We start from the raw sequence: 15,295 nt of genomic DNA, 5'->3' as shown, positions 1-15,295 counted from the left end.
AGAAAAAATTGCAAGCTGTGGGAAGGGCTAGAGGGAAATTACAATTCACATTTATGGGAAAAAAAACCGTGCATTTAGTTTCAGTTAATGAAGACATTCCCTTAAAAATTTTTGTAGGAATGCTACAAAAGCATTATAATAGTTTTATTATTCGAACAACTTCAATCACCACTGAGACAACAAAAAAATTATCATTCACTGTTATGTTGACTACATCAAATTGCAAGTTTAACATTACCTTCCTGTTGCTTTTTAAAAAGATATTTTCTTTTTCATAAAAATTGTAATTTATTTAAAATTATTTATAGCTAAGTATTCATGGATCTAGTGTATTTATTTTTATGAGCATTGCCTTCTTTCTTTTTATAAATATCCTTTTTCTAATAAACTTTTGTGTAATTACACATTAAATTTCCTACATTGTGATTCTATCTCAAAACTGGTTATGTATGGTTAATGATTTTTTTAAATGGTCTTATTGGTTCTTTCTCTGGGTTAAACACAACTTGGACACTATGCACGTTCTCCAGTTGTTCATAAACATGATGTTCTTTGCAATAATAGTTGCCAAAATTCGTTCTGTTTTCCGTATATGACATGACACAATATTCATTTTCAATACTGTCTCATGGGTGTATCAAAATTTATAGTCTGTGACAGAAATTGCATGGATATAAGAGCTGTACTCATGCCTTTTCTTTCCTTCTTAGGATACAATGGAAGAATTCTAGTGACTGAACCTTTATTTTATAAATATCAGAACTTATTCAATATATTTAATACAAATAAATTAATTCATCTACTTCTGTTCTCTATTAAAACTCTGTTAGTCTAAAAATATTTGTATCACATATTCCGTTGTGTCAGGATATCATGGTTAAGCACTATCCCTTAAGAAAACTCATCTATGTATTATTTGCTTAGGGGATTGGGACCTGGTAACTCTTACTGTAAGACTGTATGGAAAAGGAATCATCTGTCCTCTGATTTCTTAGGCAGGACATGTGCTGGGAAATCTAATGTAGTTTCAGGGATGGACAGCAGATTTGTAAGCTGCAGGGACAAAGCAAGTGATACAAAGATTAAAGTCAACTTGAACTTCTAAAGGATAGAGATCAGATCTTTTTGTTTTTATTGTTCCTAAATCTACTCCTTTCAGCACAACACTTGTAACAGTGAACATTCAAACTATATTTAAAACCATAAACAAAACCTAGGCAAACAATAAACAGGAAGAACCAGGATAAAGATTTCTCATTGAGTAGAAAGGTGACAAAAATGGCAAATCCAAGTATCATTGTCATGGCTAATGGACAACATTTTCCATAAAAGTACTGTGTCATTTGAAAAAGCAGGTTTTCTTCTTGGGACTAGGAATAGTATGATTAATCTATTCCCTGACAGAGTCCATGTCAAGGATAAGTCAGGGTGTTGTCCCAGAGAGCAGGGGATAAAGAAGAAATATACAGAACATCCAGTGATCATGGAAGGGCACTTTGGGTCATTGCACTTGGACAATAAATTCAAAATTTGCATTATGTATGTAATGACTCTTCAGGGAGGGCCTATTAACATCAGTGCACAAGCTTATTGTTGTTAAACTAAAATTATCCGATTTTAGAATTTCCTGTTCGAAGTTACATTCAGCTTGGGAACTAGAATGGGGCTAGCTGTTGTATTCTGGGGAGCACAGAGATTAAGAAATAGAAAGGAACCTAACATTCTGCAGATAGAACCTCTCAACTCTATCTGCAGGACAAGTGCAGCAGAATAGTAATAAATATTTTGACTTTAAGATTTGGGATATGAGGACAGATGACTTGAACTCTTATCATTCTATTTATATTACTCTAAATGCAGAAAGTCAAAATTTCCTTCCTCTATGCTGAGACTAGCCTGAATGGCTGAATAAATTGTATTGTCAAATATTATCAGTGTTAACTACAAAAAAGTCCTCTTTACAGGCAGAGAACATAGCAGCTTAGATATTCCAGTGATACTTGGAGCAGCAAAAAATAGAAACCACATTTTCTTTTTGGGGCAAGTTATTAGTGTGGGCAATTAAATGGTAGTGCCTGGGCCTGGTACTCTGAACAGTTTTCTCTGAAATGCCTGTGACCTTCCCTTAAGAGTGTCATTGCCTTGCTAAGGTAAATTTGAAAAAAAAAATTCTGATATTTTTTATGGAAAACTCCTAGTATTTAGAAAAATCTTTTGTGAAACTCAAGAACTAGACAGTCAAGAAAATTGATTCCCTATTCTTATGAGAGTAGGGAATGGATGCAGAAGGAGAACCCTAAATTCTTCGTTTCTCCTAAAAATATTTTTTGAATAATCCCAAAAGATACTCCAATAATGGTGAGAGAGATCTGACATTTTGCTTGTAAAGGGGCAGAAGATATATTAGATCATTGATCCTAATTTTATAGCTATGTGATTATTTATTGATCTAACAGTGTTGCAAACATAAAATCTGTCATGTAGAATTCAGGACTCAGAAAGGTAAACACCTGGCCCATAATACATGTGAAATGAGCTACATTTTCATATATATCCTTTGGGGTTTATACTTCTAGTAATAACCAAGGAAGTAGAGGCAATTGATTTCAGAATACTATTACATTGTTGAGTATTTACATGCATAACTCAGTAATGTCCACAATAACACTGATATTTTTATTTGCCGTTTCTGAGATGAAGAATCTGCCACTGATTTTTTTTTTTTTTACTTGCCTTAGTTTAGACATTCACTAGATGAAGGAGCATTGATATAAGCGTATAAAGTCTGACTCTGGAGAATTATTTTGAAATATAAAACAGGCGGTATCCATCCTTTAGAACTTCTATTATTGATATGTTTTCAAAAATGCATATTCCTAGGGTTCCTTTAACAATTGACTTCATAGACTACTTTAATAAACACTGATATGCAGTCAACTTCTCTTCTTTATTCTGTATTCTTAACATTCTCATAACTTCCATGACCTCGTATGAATATAAGCTCCCATTTCCAACTACCACTTTCTAGAGCTTAAAATCAAGTTTCAACTGCCTGTTGGACCTCATACCACAGTCTGCATAGAAGGCAGTGCATTCAGTATAGCTCACACTTCACTCGTGTCTTCTTTTCAACTCTCCTTTTCATCCCATTTTGTATCTCAGTGTCTGTGGATACCATTCCAGTCAAATGAGAAACCTCCAGGACCTCATTGATTTTTGTCTTCCTTTTCTATATTTCAAACAGAATATAGATTGATTTTTCTAAATTATAAATCATGTCATTTTACTCTCCTACAGATATTGTTTCCTGTTGTCTTTCATTCTCATATACCTCTCTTACACACTCCCAGTGTACTCTAGCCACAGGGTGTTCAGCTGTTAGAACACACCTGGTCATTGCCTGTGTAGAACTTCCTTACATCTGGAAGCTGTTTACTTGTCACTGTCCCCACCTCCTTACCCCCCACCTCCTTTATGTGTGACTGGACCATATCTCATTTCAGACTTTGCTACTCACCGTAACTTGCTCTCTTGAGACCCTTTTATTTCTCTATAGTTCTTATCAGAAGTTGCTACTTTAATACTATCATTAATTTATTCATAATACCTTCAGCTATGTAGAAAAATAGCATAAAGATGATAGATAGTTAGAAAGATAGATAGATAGATAGATAGATAGATAGATAGATAGATAATTTAAACCAGTTTCAATTTTTTTCTCAAGAAGTTCCAATACCTTGAATAAGGAAACAATTGAAAAATACCTGTGTGTCTTCGGATGTAAAGTCTCATTTCCTTTAAACATTCAGTATATCAAAGTTTACCTTCCCTCTATAGATAAACTTAGAACTGCACCGTTTTGGTGGTTTATCTTACTGTGACTTAAACTCTTATACCAATCTCATTTATTCACAATAATATCTAAGATTTCTTAAGTCATATTATATGTTTGCTACTAATCTAAGCACTTCACAATCTGTAGTACAACATTTTTGTACATTTTATCAGTTTCAGACATCTGTGGCTTAAACAGCAAAACAAACAGGCAATATGTACAATGTGAACAGCAGTGTGCATTGTGGGTATATAAAAAGACCTGAGATACAAAATGGTAGAAAAGGAGAGTTGAAAAGAAGATACGAGTTAAGTGTGAACTGTATTGAATGTGACGCCTGCTATGCAGATTGTGGTATGAGGTCCTGCTACTGTTTCATGCAAGCCAACTTTTTGTCAAGACAGCTTCAGTTCTCCTTATATGCTCTGTCACTATAACAATACATGCTTCAGCTGCACCTTCTCCCTATATCCCCAAAGTGAAGGCAAGCACCGAGCTACCCTCATGCTCTACATTCATTCCTCTATTAGCTTAAATTGCATGTGTTTAATTTAACAAATCTGTAAAAACAGCCAACAGAGAACTTGTATTCAGCAGGCAGAAAAAAGTGAGGCATTTTCCTCACACGGGTCAAACCCTGGACTGATTTCCTTGCTTATTTGTGATTTCTTAGAGCACAGGTTCATACAGACTTGGTTAAATTTTCTTTACTGTTAGTATTTCCTAGTTGTCATGACAGTGTAACCTCCCAGCATGAATCCTAGCTCAGTTTCACAGTGATGCACCTTGCTCTTGGTTTTCAGGGTGTGGGCAGAGTTATCTGGATGTCTCAGTCTGTATTTTGCTGCTATGAAAGATTGAGTAATTTATAAAGAACAGAGATGTATTTCTTATGGTTCTAGAGGCTGGAAAGTCCAGGATCATAGGAGTAATATCTGGCAAGGGTCTTCTTGCTGCATCATCCAATGGCAGAAGGGCAAAGAGCAGGTGAGAAAAAGAAAAAGAACAAACTCACAGCTTGAAGCACAGTTATAATTGGCATTAATTCATTCATGAGGTTGAAGCCCTTATTAACTAACTACCTCCCAGAAGGCCCTCCTAGCTCTCAACATTGTTGCATTGGGAATTACATTTCCAACACATCAACTTTGAGGGATATATTTAAGTTATACCATTGGGTTTAGGTTCTTTGTTTTATTTCCAAAAGAGGAGACCATGTACCCTAGACTGGTGAAGGTGTTAAAACTTCTCTTTGATAATTTATAATGGATTTAAGATAATCATGGTATGATTATCATGATTATCAAAATTTTACACACTCACTATGTTATCTAGCTACCAGAAGAAATGTATAGCATCAATAAACTTTTCAAGTCTCTGGCTTCCCTGGTTCTATAAGCTCCCTCACAATACTGAGTTTCAATGTTCCTATTTATATAAATAAATGAACACTTCTATAATTATTTTAATATCTGAAAAAAATTTTTCAGATCTCATTTTCTTAGACAAATTTGCCTGAGTTTTTCTAGCTATCCATGTTTTCTGTCTCTTCCTAATGAGAAATTGTTACCTAAGGCGAAGGACACATTGAGTCATTTGTTTCTAGGTATTACTACTATTGCTTTGGTTTCTTTCAGGTACATTCACACTCTCACCCTTCTGGAATGAGAATTATACTTTATTTCCAAAAATCTTACTTTCTGAAGTTAAATGAATTACAGTGATTTAAAGACAAGTTTTTTTAATTTTTAATTTTTATTTTTTATTATACTTTAAGTTCTCGTACATGTGCCAATCGTGCAGGTTTGTTACGTATATGTTTGTTACATATACATGCCATGGTGGTTTGCTGCATCTATCCCCCCATCATCTACATTACGTATTTCTCCTAATGTTATCCCTCCCCAATCCCCCCATCCCCTGCTATCTCTCCACTAACCCCCACCAACCCACCAACACGCCCCGATGTGTGTTGTTTCCCTCCCTTTGTCCATGTGTTCTCAAATTGTTCAACAGCCACTTCTCATTCATAAGACCAGTTGTTATTTCTACCAGTAGTTCAGAATAAAGCATGTACTTTTATGGCAGTGCAGAGGATGGTCAAATTAAACCAATGAGGTTTTTTACTTGAATATTCATTTGTGTTTTTGATATAAATTGGAGGAAGAAAATAATTTTCACTGTTGGAATATAAACCAACTTAGACATAATGGTACATAAAAAACCATAACCACCCTTTTGAAAATGAATGCCTTTTACAGGATACAAAGCCATTTTATACATATATTGTCACAACATTTTTAACCTAGTCTAGTTTCTTTGCTCCAGGAACACATCCACTCTGTTGACCTCATTCTAGGAAGCTGGTACCAGTAATTAAATAAATTGCATTGTAGGGAAGTTACAGTCATTTAACATGGCATGAAGCCAACTCCTGCCTTTGACTTAAAAAAAATCTGTTAGTATTCTATTTCCTGACTCCTAGAAATTTTTTGAAAAAATTATTCTATTAAAAATTTTATTTTTCTCAGAGGTATATGTTCTTTGTGAAGCTGGCTTATGTTCACAGAAATATGGGCATAAAGCTCTATGCTTTGTAGCCATGTTTATTTCAGCAAGAGTAAGATACATTAGGGCCTAAAGCATCTATATAATGTGATTGTTAGATTTCCAAGTAAAAAGATTCTGATGTTGTTATATTAGAGAGTACAATGTGGAGCTCCTAGAATTTCATGTGAGGCATTGCTCTAAAGCCAGTTTAACATTGTGCTGCCTGTATGTGACTGATGCCTATTATATACAGTTGCAGTCTTATTCTAACATTATCTATATTGCTTTTATGTCTTAAACCTAGCTGAAATTCTTTTAAGTGTGGTGGAAGTAAAAATGTAATTGCATTTTTCTCTAAATATATAGTAATTTCTAGAAAAACTATGTGTCTATTATGTATGTATAAACATATATACTCTGAAAGCATGCATAAATAATATCAAAAACAAAAGTAATAAAGGAAAACATTGATAAGCTGACTATATTAAAATGTAATATAAGGCACATCATAAAAATTAAAAGACAACTTGGATAAAATATCATTTTTGATAAAAAATAATTATTAAAGAGATGATTAATATTCAGGGTTCATAAAGAGCTTCAAAATAGTTTGAAAAATGAAACTCAGTAGAAAATTGAACATATCACTTTTTTTCTCTTAAGGAAAAATGTAAGCAGCCTAAACCTCACTCGCATTCTGAAAACTTTGAATTAAAATAACCCTGAAATGTTTACTTTTATATATCAGTTCATTAAATATAGAAAAACCTGATAGTATCAAGTAATTGAGCAGTAGATACTCTCACAAAATTTCTTTATGGAAATACAGTTTAGACTTGTCATTTCAACAGACAAACTCGACTAAAATTTAAACTATTTATATTCAAGTATTCCACTTGTCCATGTCTGTCTTGAGGTTCATTTATACTTGTTACATATACAAAGATATTAACTGCAGTATTACTTATAAAGCAAAATATCAAGAAAATCCTATGTATCTGATATTACATTTATAATTGAATGGTAGTACATATGCACTATGAAATTCTATGTAATAATTTAAGAGATATATTGATTGGAATAAAGAATGATACATATACATTCTTTATGTAAGGAGGAAATACAGAAAACTACATGTATATATTTATATGAATGTATGCATAAATATATTTCTATAGGTGAAGCCATTGGTAAGCAAATAAATGTGAAAATCTAAAAGAATTACAAACTTTCAATAGAGGTAACCCCTGGTAAAAGCACGAGCAGGAATTTTGACTTTGTTTATAGCACTTTATTTTTAATGATATGAAAGCACTAATATATTATTTGACTAACAAAAATAAATAATTACCTTCAGAATAAATACAATTTACTTATAGAAGTAATACTATTATGCTTTTGGATTACTTTTTAGATGTGGAAAGAGGTTTGAAAAGTATGACCAAGGTCCAGTTTGAAACAAACAAAATGAAGGTCTAAAAAATTAACACCATATCCTGAATCTGGATCCCTGTTTTACTGTATAAGGGCAGTGGATGAGAGACTAGTAACTTTAGTCTAACTATCTTAACTTATCTCAGGAAACTGAGATTAGAATATCTATTTACAGTGTGAAGGTAAATATTGAGTATCAATTTCCTTAGATTGAAGGAGGAAAAATTAATCCCGGGTGGTCTGTGAGGGTGTTGCCAAAAGAGATTAACATTTGAGTCACTGGACTGGGGAAGTCAGACCCATTCTTAATCTGGTGGCCGCAAGCTAATCAGCTGCCAGTAAATATAAAGCAAGCAGAAAAACATGAAAAGGTGACTTCTTCCTGGGGATGCAAGACTGGTTCAACATACACAAATCTATAAACATAATTCATCACATAAACAGAACCAAAGATAAAACCCACATGATTATCTCAATAGATGCAGAAAAGGCCTTCAACAAAATTTCACAGTTCTTAATACTAAAAACTCTCAATAAACTAGGTATCGATGGAACATATGTCAAAATAATAAAAGCTATATTTATGACAAGCCCAAAGCTAATATCATTCTAAATGGGCAAAACCTGGAAGCATTCCCCTTGAAAACTGGCACAAGACAAGGGTGCCCTCTCTCGCCACTCCTATTCAGCATAGTATTGGAAGTTCTGGCCAGGGCAATCAGATAAGAAAAAGAAATTAAAGCATATTTAATTAGGAAAACAGGAAGTCAAATTGTCTCTATTTGCAGATGAGATGAATTGTATATTTAGAAGAACCCATCGTCTCAGCCCAAAAAATCTCCTTAAGCTGACAAGCAATTTCAGTAAAGTCTCAGGATACAAAATCAATGTGCAAAAATCACAGGCATTCCTATACATGAATAACACAGACAACCAAATCATGAGTGAATTCCCATTTACAATTGCTATAAAGAGAATAAAATACCTAGGAATAAAACTAACAAGGGATGTGAAGGACCTATTCAAGGAGATCTACAAACCACTCCTCAAGGAAATAAGAGGAGACTCAAACAGATGGAAAAACATTCCATGCTCATGGTTAGGAATAATCAATAGCATGAAAATGGCCACACTGTTCAAAGTAATTTATAGATTCAATGCTATCCTCATCAAGCTACCATTGACTTTCTTCACAGAACTGGAATAAACCACCTTAAACTTCATATGGAACCAAAAGAGATCCCGTATAGCCAAGACAATGCTAAGCAAAAACAACAAAGCTGTAGGCATCATGCTACCCAACTTCAAACTATACTACAAAGCTACAGTAATCAAAACAGCATGTTACTGGTACCAAAACAGAAATATAGGCCAATGGAACACAACAGAGGCTTAAGAAGTAATGCCACACTCTTACAACCATCTGATATTTGACAAACCTGACAAAAACAAGCAATGGGGAAAGGATTCCCTGTTTAATAAATGGTGTTGGGAAAAACTGGCTAGCCATGTACAGAAAGCAGAAACTGGATCCTTTCCTTATACCTTGTACAAAAATTAACTCCAGATGGATTAAAGATTTAAACATAAGACCTGAGACCATAAAAATCCTAGAAGAAAACCTAGGAAAAACCATTCAGGACATAGGCATAGGCAAGGACTTCATGGCTTAAACACCAAAAGCATTGGCATCAAAAGCCAAAATAGACAAATGGAATCTAATTAAACTTCAGAGCTTCTGTAAAGCAAAAGAAAAAATCTTTACAGTGAAGTGGCAACCAACAAAATGGAAAAATTTTTTTGCAATCTACCCATCTGACAAAGGGCTAATATCCAGAATCTATGAAGAACTAAAACAGATTTATTAGAAAACAAACAAACAAACCCACTCAAAAGTGGGTGAAGAATATGAACAGACATTTTTCCAAAAAAAGACATGTATGAGGCTAACATATGAAAAAATGCTCATCATCACTGATGAGCATTAGAGAAATGCAAATCAAAACCACATTGAGATACCATCTCATGTCAGTTAGAATGGCAGTTATTTAAAAATCTGGAGACAACAGATGCTGGAGAGGATGTGGAGAAATAGGAACACTTTTACACTGTTGGTGGCAGTGTAATTAGTTCAACCATTGTGGAAGACAGTGTGGCAATTCCTCAATGATCTAGATATGGAAATTCCATTTGACCCAGCAATTACATTACTAGATATATATACCCAAAGGTATATACAATAAATCATTCTATTATAAAGATATGAACATGTATGTTCAATGCAGCAGTGTTTATAATACCAAAGACCTGGAACTAATCCAAATGCCCATCAATGATAGACTAGACAAAAAAATGTGGTACATATACACCATGGAATACTACACAGCCATAAAAAATGGTGAGTTCCTGTTCTTTGCAGGGACATGGATGAACCTGGAAACCATCATTCTCAGCAAACTGACACAAGGACAGTAAATCAAACATCGCGTGTTCTCATTCATAGGTGGGTGCTGAAGAATGAGAACATGTGGACACAGGGAGGGAAGCATCACATCCTGGAGTCAGTTTTTTTGGGGGGGTAGTGGAGGAAGAGCAGGGGTTGGGGAGGGTGGGGAGGGATAACATGGGGAGAAATGCCAGATATAGATGATGGGGAGATGGAGGCAGAAAACCACCTTACCATGTATGTACCTAAGCAAAAACCCTGCATGATCTGCATGTGCACCCATTACCTAAAGTACAATTAATTAAAAATTGTGGGTATTGACCTGGGACAATAATCTCTTTCAAAATTTCTCCAGCAGAACTTCCTCTTCTTTCATCTGGGAACCTATGTTTCATGGCCATGTATACTCTGAAGAGAGGATGGAAAAATGCATGGAAAAGATGATTGCTATTATCATGGTTAGCTTAGACTAATATTGATTAATCTACTGGAATCAGCAGGCACATGTATTTTCCCAGAGTCTGAGGGATCTGTGCCTTGTTACATAAATGGATCAGAGTTTCATAAGTAGAGGAGAAGGTGTGTGTAGTGATGGCTGTTGCATAGTCTCTGAACAATAACAATCTTCAGTTGTTCTCATAATCTTTTCTCTTGAAGTGACATTGCTTGTTCAGTGCTAAGAATTAAAGTCAGGGATTGCCTGTATGTTTCAGCTCATTTTGTATCCTCAACCAATTTATACTTTTTTAATATTTAAGTTCTGGAATACATGTGTGGAACATGCAGGTTTGTCATATAGGTATACACCTGCCATGGTGGTTTGCTGCCCCCATCAGCCCAACACCTACATTAGGTATTTCTCCTAATGCTATCCCTCCCCTAGTCCCCCTCCCCCAACAGACTTCAGCATGTGCTGTTGCATTCCCTGTGTCCCTCTGTGCTCATTGTTCAACTCCCACTATGAGTGAGAACATGTGGCATTTTACTTTTTCTTCCTGTGTTAGTTTGCTAAGAATGATGGTTTCCAGCTTCATCCATGTCCCTATAAAGGACAGGAACTCCTCCTTTTTTATGGCTGCATAGTATTTGATAGTGTGTATGTGCCACATTTTCTTTATCCAGCCTATCATTGATGGGCATTTGGGTTGGTTCCAAGCTTTTGCTATTGTGAACAGTGCTACAGTAAACATATATGTGCATGTATCTTTATTGTAGAATGATTCATAATCCTTTGGTAACATACCCAATAATGGAATTGCTGGGTGAAATGGTATTTCTGGTTCTAAATCCTTGAGGAATTGTCACACTGTCTTCCACAATGGTTGAACTAAGTTACACTCCCACTAACAGTGTAAAAGTGTACCTGTTTCTCCGCATCCTCTTCAGCAACTGTCGTTTCCTGACTTTTAAATGATCGCCATTCTAACTGCCATGAGATGAGGTCTCATTATGGTTTCGATTTGCATTTCCCTAATGACCAGTGATGATGAGCTTTTTTTCATAAGTTTATTGGCTGAATAAATGTCTTTTTTTGAGAAGTATCTATTTATATCTTTTGCCAACTTTTTGATGTTTTTTTTTCTTGTAAATTTTTTTATGTTCTTTGTAGATTCTGGATATTAGCCCTTTGTCAGATGGGTAGAATGAATGTCCTCCCATTCTGTAGGTTGCCTGTTCACTCTGATGATAGTTTCTTTTGCTGTGCAGAAGAACTTTAGTTTAATTAGATCCCATTTGTCAATTTTGGCTTTTGTTGCCATTGCTTTTGGTGTTTTAATCATGAAGTTTTACCCCTGCCTATGTTCTGAATGGTATTGCCTAGGTTTTCCTCTAGTGTTTTTATGGTTTTAGGTCTTATGTTTAAGTATTTAATATATCTTGAGTTAATTTTTTATAACGTGTAAGGAAGGGTTTCAGTTCCAGTTTTCTGCATATGCCTAGCCAGTTTTCCCAACACCATTTATTAAATAGATAATCCTTTCCCCATTGCTTGGTTTTGTCAGGTTTGTCAAAGATCAGATGGTTGAAGATATGTGATGCTATTTCTGAGGACTCTGTTCTGTTCCATTGATCTCTATATTTGTTTTGGTACCAGTATCATGCTATTTTGGTTTATAATTTTAGACACAAAAGAGTTAGGATCTTCCAACTTGTTTGCTTTTGTTTTGCTTTTTAGTTCATAGGACAGAAATTGTAAGTCTAGCTATGATCCCAACTGTGCCAACTTTTCACCTTATTTGGCATGGAATTCAGTCCTCTTGCTATCAAATTAGCTAGCAAACTGAATTAAGGTATCACTAATAATAGCATTGAGTTTCAGGCATTGTGCAAGGGACATTCTCTGCACTATCTTGTGCAAAAAACAAACAAGGTGGTAACTTTCCAGGAGGTTTGCAGGTCATTCCTGGAGTAAGAGCTCAATGAACAGAAGATTGCTTAGTGAAAAAAAAAATCAGAATAATTCTCAAGGGACTCTTTTCATGGCTCATGAAACAAGTGAATTAACAAACAGAAACTTGATGGACTTTTTTCTGTCTCATGGCCTCAGGTATTTAAAGATCAGAATGTTCCAGTTTGATTATTATGTGGGTAATGCTAAAGAAACATTAGTATATTTTTCCTCTGATCCTCCCCACGTAGTTCTACACTTCATGCATTCCATCTTCCCTTTGTTAACAGTATATATTAATATGGTTTTTATAAAATGAACTAGATTTTTGCTTTCTTAACCAGAATTATATTTAAGTTCTGTTTCTGCTCAGAAATTTTGGTGACTTTGATTGGATTTGGGAATTTCCAAATTTTCCCAGCCTTATACTTAAAGACAATCGAGCTAAAAACAGGTTTTCTTCGATATCAATGGGGCATTGGTCCCAGGACCTCACGGATACCAAAATCTGCAGATGCTCAAGTCCCTTATATAAAATGGCATAGTGTTTTCATATTGCCTCTTCACATCTTTTTGTATATTTTAAATCATCTCTATATTACTTGTGATACCTAATACAATAAAATGCTGAATGATGAGCACACATGGACACAAGAGGGGACCAACACACACTGAGGCCTGTTGCAAGGTAGGTAGGGGAGGGAGCACATCAGGAAGAATAGCTAATGCATGCTGGTCTTAATACCCAGGTGATGGGATGATCTGTGCAGCAAAGCACAATGCCACACGTTTACCTATGTAACAAATATGCAAGTCCTGCACATGTACCCCTGAACTTAAAATAAAAGTTGAAGAACAAAAAAGAAAGCACACATTTATATGATAAAATTACTTATAAGTCAAATACAAAACATAGACTATATTACCAGTATGGGTAGAGAAGGGTTAAAATAATTCAAATGAAAGTGTCGCACTTTCACACCTAAATACAAAGAACTAGGATTGCCTCTTTATATTTAAATTTGAAGACACAAATTTAGTTGACTCTTACAGCTTCATTTTCTCTCCATCTACTTGGTACCCCCATCGGTGACTTAGGGATGTCCGCTTACTCACTTACAACATGATGCATTGAAATAACAGTAGCAGCTGTACTTCCTTCAATGTGCTTTCTCTCATTAAGCTCTACACAGAGCTGACCTATTCAGAAATCCTCATGGTGTGCTTACTGTTTGCTGAGACTCAAAGCTTTCAAATTATGACTAATAAAAGCATCTGCTTTTGTCAGACCAGAAAATCAACACTGTTTAATCACAAATGAATTGTACATTTAAAAAAATTACAGTGAACATACTGAAAATCAAATAAAGCAAAAGCTTTATGGCATATTGAGTGCTTGTATTGCAGTTTTGTTCCAGCTCTACGGTCAACTCAGCTATTTCTGGCAGCAGATCCTTCCTGTAACCTGGTATCTGTCTCATCAAATTATAAATTTAAAAATATTCTTTTGGTCTTTCATAAGTCCTTGTGAAATTTAAACCTTTGCATCTTTCCTGATTAAGAAAATATAACCTAAAATATTTGGTTTAGTTTTCATTAAAAAACAACCTACAGAATTTCAACCAATTTAAACATCTATATTCATTCTATATTTAATCCTCATCCCAGTTGGCTAGCCCTATTCATTTACAGAAAACGAATCTCAATAAGATTTCATTTTGAAAGCCTTCTAATGACAGCACTATTAATTTGATACAAGGGTCAAATAGATCCTCTTTAAATGCCTTTTTTCTTCTATAAATTAAATAAATACATTTAAAAAATAAAACAATTGCTCTTTTATGGAGCAAACCACCCACCCTACCTTTTTCCCCTTGTCACTGTAAACTTGTCTCAGTAAGCTAGAAACCTTAAAAGAGGTAAAGAATAGCCATATGACTGGCAATTCAAGCATCTGAGTGGCTGATTTCTTCTGAGACTTTGAATAGTCCACTCTCATTCTTAAATCTTTCATGTGAGATGGAATTTCAAATATGTAGAAGGAATCGTCCAGGAAATTTTGGTTCTTCTACTTTTATCCTTGGAAGATACAATTTTGAATATGTGGAACTATTAATAGATAACATTGAAAGTTTGCTAAATTCTGCAGAGTTAATTCATAGTTGGTAAAATATCATAAGAACCATGAGAGTCAAAACTTTTTTTCCAGGAAATGTGTAGTATATTCATATTAGAAATAACAAAGAATTAAAGTTGAGGTGTCTGGAGTCTAGTCCCAGTACTGAGTCTAACTAGGAGTGTAACCTCAGAAATGGTTTAACCACCCTAAGACTCAGTCCCCTTTTAGAAAAATACAGGTGTTATACTACATAGTCTAAGGGCATTTTAAAACCTGAATTCCAGACCTGCGGTTAACATATTTGGTTTAAAGAGGAGAGAATGGAAATTATGTGTACTTATTATGTGAGATAGGGATCTGTTATGAGATATGAAGTGAAATGTGGAAGGCAATTTTAACATGGCGTTAGAGGAACAGATTAATAATCCTAAATGCTTCACTATACTGTAGTCTTGGCGAACCCATTTCTTTTATTTTCCTTTTAAGATGTGGTGTGCTTTTAAGATTTGAATGTTTCATCTT

This window comes from Sapajus apella, unplaced genomic scaffold (assembly GCF_009761245.1).
Source record: "Sapajus apella isolate SASKATOON/1434 unplaced genomic scaffold, GSC_monkey_1.0 scaffold42, whole genome shotgun sequence".
In the NCBI taxonomy this organism is placed as follows: domain Eukaryota; kingdom Metazoa; phylum Chordata; class Mammalia; order Primates; family Cebidae; genus Sapajus; species Sapajus apella.
Note: the sequence above shows the minus strand (reverse complement) of the source record.